At 44.0% G+C, this 7,500-nt stretch overlaps 1 protein-coding gene and 1 long non-coding RNA gene across 2 annotated transcripts in view; one reads left to right on the top strand and one right to left on the bottom strand.

Moving 5' to 3' along the window:
• Nucleotides 1–7,500, top strand: part of LOC134436094 (NHS-like protein 3) — a 153,173-nt gene that overhangs the window by 76,401 nt on the left and 69,272 nt on the right. The gene's annotated exons all lie outside the window — the stretch shown is intronic.
• LOC134436752 (uncharacterized) lies at nucleotides 2,908–3,739 on the bottom strand. Its single transcript, XR_010032258.1, has 3 exons — nucleotides 3,662–3,739; nucleotides 3,263–3,553; nucleotides 2,908–3,133 (listed from the first exon to the last, which is right to left on the bottom strand). It is a non-coding gene; the product is annotated as an uncharacterized LOC134436752 (long non-coding RNA).

Here is a 7,500-nt window from a genome sequence, read left to right as displayed (position 1 = left end):
CGTTCCTGTTCTGGATCATTCCACCTCTCTCTCTCATCCCGTCTTCCCTGTTCTGGATCATTCCACCTCTCTCTCTCATCCCGTCTTCCCTGTTCTGGATCATTCCATCTCTCTCATCCCGTCTTCCCTGTTCTGGATCATTCCATCTCTCTCTCTCATCCCGTCGTTCCTGTTCTGGATCATTCCACCTCTCTCTCTCATCCCGTCTTCCCTGTTCTGGATCATTCCACCTCTCTCTCTCATCCCGTCTTCCCTGTTCTGGATCATTCCATCTCTCTCTCCCGTCTTCCCTGTTCTGGATCATTCCATCTCTCTCTCTCCCGTCTTCCCTGTTCTGGATCATTCCACATCTCTCTCATCCCGTCTTCCCTGTTCTGGATCATTCCACCTCTCTCTCTCATCCCGTCTTCCCTGTTCTGGATCATTCCACCTCTCTCTCTCTCCCGTCTTCCCTGTTCTACATCATTCCACCTCTCTCTCTCATCCCGTCTTCCCTGTTCTGGATCATTCCATCTCTCTCTCTCTCATCCCGTCTTCCCTGTTCTGGATCATTCCATCTCTCTCTCTCTCCCGTCTTTCTTGCCAAATGCAAGGCTGCCACCGCACTGTGATGAGGCCTCAAGCAAAGACCATGTTGGAGCATCTTTTGTCATTTTAGTAACTGTTGTGTAAACAATACATCAGATTATATGTATTCCGATCAGATTATATGTATTCCGCTCAGATTATATGTATTCCGCTCAGATTATATCTATTCCGCTCAGATTCTATCTATTCCCAGTTAACATGAGTAATGCTTGTTAAGTTCGCCTCTGTTAGTGTTTGATTATTACCTACTTTTATATCTACTTTTAACCTCCCCTCATTCCTGCTTTGTCACTGACCTGTCCCTCTCTATTTGGTCTTCTTCTTCTTCTGTCTTTCTGTCTCCTTGTCTGTGTCTGTCTCTTCTTCTGTCTTTGTCTCTCCTTCTTGTGTCCTTGGCTGTGTCTGTCTCTTCAGGCGTCTTCAGTTCTCTGCTCGTCTATATCTGTCGGTTGTTTGTGATCATTCATGACTGTGTCTCTGCTCCTGTCCCCCAAGGTGGTGTCACATTCAGGTCAAAGTCACATATCAGACAGCATTAAAGAGAGGATTGGAAATAGGAGGTGTTGGAAATGACAAAAGGGACAAGTGATTCAATTTTGGTGGTGATCCGGATCATGATCTGGGGGCGAATTACAGAAAACTTCCTATCTTAAGTCAAAAGTTAAGATAAGACGAGTGGAGATAAGATTTTTTCCATTTTGGTATTACAGAAGCAAATCCTATCTCAATTTAGGATTCTTATCTTATCTTTGTAAATCCTATCTTATCTCGAGTTAGGACTCCTAAGTAAGCGATCGAGACATCTAGGATCGACTTTTTATGTCTGTTACCTTAGCAACTGATGATGCGTTGTGTCTCGTGAAGTGTCGTTTGTTTTGACAAAGTAGGCTAACAACTAGCACTAGCGAGAAAAAAATAAGGTAGATATGAATAATCCGAAAAGAAGAGCATTACATTTTAAACACGACGAGGTGGAAGCCTTGGTAACTTTGGTAGAGCAGTCGAAGGACATTTTGTTCGGCAAGTTCAGTGCCACACTTACGAAAGAAATGAAAGACAAAGAGTGGCAAAGAATTGCCAACACCGTCACGGCCGTGGCGGGCATATATAGAGATGTAGACTCGGTGAAAAAGAAAATCACCACGCTCACCAGCCAGATAAAAATGAAGGCGGCGATGGCCAATAAAGAGCAACGCAAGACAGGAGGGGGAACGTCGTCTGCTCCTGTGCTGACACCAGCGGAGACGAGGGTGCTCGGCCTCGTTAAACCGGTCAGCTATGAAGGTATGTATAAGAACTCTACAATGGTGTCTGACAAGCCTACTAGCCCACAAGCATGGCTTCACAACAACAAAATAATATAAAGAAGCACATGACTGTGCTGGCAGTCAAAATTACACAACAGGGTAGACCACTCTATGTTATAGCATAAGATGGCTTACCGAAATCACGCCGATCACAACTTTTATCCAATGTGCAGCTACACGGTCATGTTTTGCCACGCTGTCCTGTTAACATCGCAACATTTCATGCTCGCCGTATGTGTTGAGTCGTTAATGAACACGCGTAGTGCATTACATTGACTTTAGAGTAACGCTTATGCATGAGAGCAATAATAACGGGATCTTATGCTGTATCATTGAGAGTAGTGCTAGCTCTCTTGTCCTTGCTACCGAACCCATACAGTAATGCCAGGCTCCCCCTAGTGCAGGGGATGAACATAACAACACTAAATATTTAAGAGTAGGCCTAACCTACCCCGATTTGACTGCCGCAACAATAGCCATAGGCATATCCTTTGAGATGATGCATTATTTAGGTCTGCTTGTTTGTCCTTGTCCATCACAGGCGTACACGGAGGCAGTGAGGTGGGGTTGCCGGTTCCAAATGTGGACTTGGAAACCATTGAGCTGGATTTTGGCAACACTGAAGTGGTCCTTCAGCTGGAAGTCCAACCATCACCAAGTAAGTATGCCTAACAAGATCTTCACAAGTAGATTAAAAATGTACTTATTTTTTTAAGCCGTCAACCTACATGACTTATGTTCTGCTTTTTTTTCCCCACAGAAAAAAAGAAACGGCAGCAAACGGACACTCAAACCTTAATTGAGATAGAGAGGGAGAAGTTGGAGCTGTACCGTCAGCATTTAGAGATACAGAAGGAACGACATTTGAATGGGAGAGGAGAAAATTCACAAAAGAAATTGAAAATGAAATTGAAATGTAAATAATAAATAAGTTCACATGCATTAATTTTACCAATATGGAATGTGTTTTTATTTACTTTTTTAAGTTCTTATTTTATTTTCAAATGATTTATGGCCTTGTAAAAAAGTCTCTTATGAGCTGAGCCCTTACAGTCAGCCCATTGGCATGAGCCTCCTCCACCTCTTCTGGGTGCTCTTGTTGAATAATGTCTACTTCAGGATCTGGTACGTTTGCCAGCCTACAGATGTTGTGCAGTACAGCTGTGGCCTTAATGAATAGGACCACCTTCTCAGGCGTGTATTGTAGGTAGCCTCCACTCACATCATGACACCTCCATCTGGTATTGGACACATTTATAATGGTCATGGGTGAGACATACATTCTTATTAAGTTATATGACACTTATATAAGACAGTATTATCTACAAGGTCAGATTTTTTCTACAAGGTGCAACATTTAGGCTCACCTGCTTTTCCAAACACCAAACAGCCGCTCTATTCTCGCCCTACATTTTTTATGGGCCCGATTGTATCTAATAACAAACAAAGCAACAGCAAAATCAAAGTGGTGTCTCCAGGCAGCAGTCACTGCAATATAAATATTTAGACTGCATTACACATAGGCCTAGGCCTACCGCATGTCTGCGCCAGTCTGCTCATCCACCACAGGGGTCATGAGATAGGCCTTCAGTGGATAACCAGAGTCCCCAAGCAGCCACCCACTTACATTCCTCTCCCCCAGATAAGTGTTCAGGTCGCTGCAGTAGTAAAGAAGAACTAGATTAGTGGCTATATAGCTAGATACAGTAGATATAGGCATATTAAAGTTAGTGTAATGTAATGTAATAACAAGAAAAGTATGCCACCTTGTATTGAAGACAAATGCGTCGTGAGCAGAACCAGGCCACCTTGCTACTAGATGCCTTATCATCATATTGTGATCCCCTACAGCCTGCACATTGATGGCATGGTAAGGTTTTCTACACACATACGCCCCCTCGTCGACAGCGGGGGCTTTTATCGGAAACAATGATCCATCAACAAACCCAAAACGCCCGGCATATTAGACTGCCGGTAAAAGGCCTCTTTTATAACATTCACCTCCTGCCCAGTAGGGAAACGTATGTAGTGCACGGCCAGTCCGCCAATTGCTGTTGCCACCTCCTCCAGGTTTTTTGATACGGCAGGCTGAGAAACTTTCGCCAGGTCAGCGACCTCACTTTGGAAGTCGCCTTTGGCAAAAAACCGCAGAGCATTGGTTAGTTGCAAAATTACCGGTAAGGCTCCGTGTCGCCGCGTAGGTCTCTCCAACTTTGGGCGGAGGTGCTCGGCTAATTGTATTATTACATGCCGGGGCAAACGATATCTGCTAATTAATACGCGGTCATCAAATCGCAATACATCGCCGGGGTCCACCATTGCCCTTTCTACATAAAGGTTTCGGTACTCCCTCCGACGCTGTTGTGCCAACAAAATTGCTGCCATTTTCCCCCGATAGATAGCCTAACTGAAAATATCTGACAAAGCACACTTAGGACAGCAACGGGGTTATCCTAAAGTTAGGACAGTTTATTTAAGATTTTTCGAAGATAGGATGCTTCTGTAATACACTTTTCTTAACTTGAGATAGGACGCGTAAGCCAACTTAGGAAACACTGTTCTGTAATGCGCTTTTCCTAAATACGGTCCTAAAGTGCCGTTGCCGCGGTAACCAGACAGATAAGATAAGATTCTCAACTTAGGAAGTTTCTGTAATTCGCCCCCAGGATCCAGAAATTTGTTTAAGGATTCTTCACCATTGCGGGCAAATTCTGGCATTCCAGTTTCTAACTCCACAAAAACAAGGCAGAAAGACTTGGAAAAAAAAATAGGCTCAAATGTTCTATCAAACAGCTTTCTTGGCAGATGTCTGCATTCTCTCAGAGCCTCTCTAGTTACTTTATCTTATTGAATGAGCTGAATGTACTAAATAGAAAATTGGAGGGGTCCAAGTATGGATCCCTGAGGGTCCCCCATCAGAAATCATAGCCTTACATGTACAGTGTGAAGAATGTACTAGGAAAATTGGATCCATTGGAGCTGCTCAAAGTTGATTGGTTCCCGACAAAGTGGGTGGAGCTCAGAGCTCAGATATTGCTCCTGGCCTGACTAGAATCAACGCTGAAGGTGTTGCGTCACTGGGAAGGCACAGCCTGGCGGGGTCAATGCGGCAAGTAGTGTTCCATATCAGTGGATGGGGGTTAGCCACTAGAGGCCCATAGTCTCCTACCTCTTGGCAGTTTTCAGACTGACTTGAAATCATTTTTCCTGTTTTATTATTATCTCATGGCTTTCATCTTTTCACAATCTTCACCTTCAACTCCTACCTCTTGACACTCATACTAGTGATGCTGCAAAAAAAAGCAATCAAGGCACAAATAGACCAAGCGCGACATGAGCGAGTCCAGTGACAGAAGTAATTGACTTTGTATTGAGTCGCCCGACAATAAGCGATTTGGAGCGACATTTTTTAGTCGAGCTCAAGACAAAGTTATGCAAATTAGCTATGACACGGTTGGGCGACAGTTGGAATGCTTGCGTTCTGCTTTTAACTGACGCTCTCACGCTGATCACTCTTGCTACGCAGCCTACACAGCCTAGCGATTCTCTGTCGCTTGATCTCATCGCTGGCAGTGTATTCGCCCGGTCAGTCTGGCCAAGCAGGCTACAGTATAATGGTAGTATTATGGGATGGTCAGGACCAGGCTACAGTATAACATCTCTGCCGGTGTATTCAGTGAATGTGGGAATTTTGTGTGTGAATGTGGGAAAGAGTGAGAGTGTGTGTGTGTGTGTGTGTGCGTGTGTGTGTGTGCCTGTGTGTGCGTGTGTGTGTGTGTGTGCCTGTGTGTGCATGTGTGTGTGTGTGTGTGCCTGTGTGTGCGTGTGTGTGTGTGTGTGTGTGTGTGTGTGTGTGTGTGTGTGTGTGTGTGTGTGTGTGTGTGTGTGTGTGTGTGTGTGTGTGTGCCTGTGTGTGCCTATGTGTGTGTGTGTGTGTGTGTGTGTGTGTGTGTGTGTGTGTGTGTGTGTGTGTGTGTGTGTGTGTGTGTGTGTGTGTGTGTGTGCATGTCTTGGGAGATAGAGGGAATCTCCATAGTGAAGAGCAAGTGAATGTGTGAGCACAGCACAATACCAATGAAGAGTGAAGGCAACAATATATTCAAGTTGTGTGTGTGTGTAAGTGTGTGTGTAAGTGTGTGTGTGTGTGCGCGCGCATGTGTGTGTGTGTGTGTGATTGTGTGTGCGTGTGTGTGTGTGTGTGTTAATGCGTAGGAGAAAAGAGAAAAGCAAAGACAGAGATAAGGGTGTGTGTGTGTGTGGGTGTGTGTGTGGGTGTGGGTGTGGGTGTGGGTGTGGGTGTGGGTGTGTGTGGGTGTGTGTGTGTGATGGGCAAGAACCAGAGAAGAAGAGAAAGGGGTGTGGGCTGCCAATGAAAAGAGTGAAAGCCCTCCTTAACACACACACACACACACACACACACACACACACACACACACACACACACACACACACACACACCAATACTCCCCGTAAAGCCCTCTTCTCTTCTCTTCTCTTCTCTTCTCTTCTCTTCTCTTCTCCTCTTCTCCTCTTCTCTTCTCTTCTCTTCTCTTCTCTTCTCTTCTCTTCTCTCCTCTCCCTCTCCTCTTCTCTCTTCTCTCTTCTCTCCTCTCCTCTCCTCTCCTCTTCTCTTCTCTTCTCTTCTCTTCTCTTCTCTTCTCTTCTCTTCTCTTCTCTTCTCTTCTCTTCTCTTCTCTTCTCTTCTCTTGTCTTGTCTTGTCTTGTCTTGTCTTGTCTTGTCTTCTCTTCTCTTCTCTTCTCTTCTCTTCTCTTCTCTTCTCTTCTCTTCTCTTCTCTTCTCTTTTCTTCTCTTCTCTGTCCTGCATTCCGAGTGATCGAGCTGTGACAGATCAGTCCTGCACGCAGTGGAACACACACACACACACACACACACCAAACTAGAGGACAAACACACACACACACACACACACACACACACACACACACACACACACACACACACACACACACACACACACACACACACACACACACACACACACACACACACACACACATGTAGAACCATCACAAAGAAGCAAAATGCAGGGGTTTATTGGAATTACAGTTTTTCTCGATTGCTTACACACAATTTTTGGAATCAGTTTTCAAATTCTCAAAACTCTACACACAAATCTCCAAACCTCACACACAACGGGCAAAACTCTTCACTACCTCTGAAAAAGGCACGTCTTGTCTCAAAATAATGTACTCTCTTCTAAAAAGGTAATTTTTTTCTCAAATGACACACACAAGCAGTCATTTTAATACACTCTTATGTGAACCATTGAACAGTAATATGCACAAGGTAAAACTCTATACTCAACTTGACACACAGTAGAAACTTATTTTCTTCAGTGTTCTACTTACTAAAGAGGGTATTTTTCTGTAGTAAAATACTGAAATATTATGTTTAGACTTGGAGTACACAGATGTGTGTATTTTACATATTTTTCTGACATTTGAAAAATTGCACTAATTTATTGTAAAATATTGGGTAACCACATGAAAGTGATGTCCTGTATAACATATTTTGGAGTTCAAAAACTAAACAAATGTGTTTTCTCACTGCATCCACTCACGTTTTCATCAATATCACATTCAA

This window comes from Engraulis encrasicolus, chromosome 20 (genome assembly GCF_034702125.1).
Source record: "Engraulis encrasicolus isolate BLACKSEA-1 chromosome 20, IST_EnEncr_1.0, whole genome shotgun sequence".
NCBI classification, from domain to species: domain Eukaryota; kingdom Metazoa; phylum Chordata; class Actinopteri; order Clupeiformes; family Engraulidae; genus Engraulis; species Engraulis encrasicolus.
This window is presented reverse-complemented; position numbering and strand designations above follow the sequence as displayed.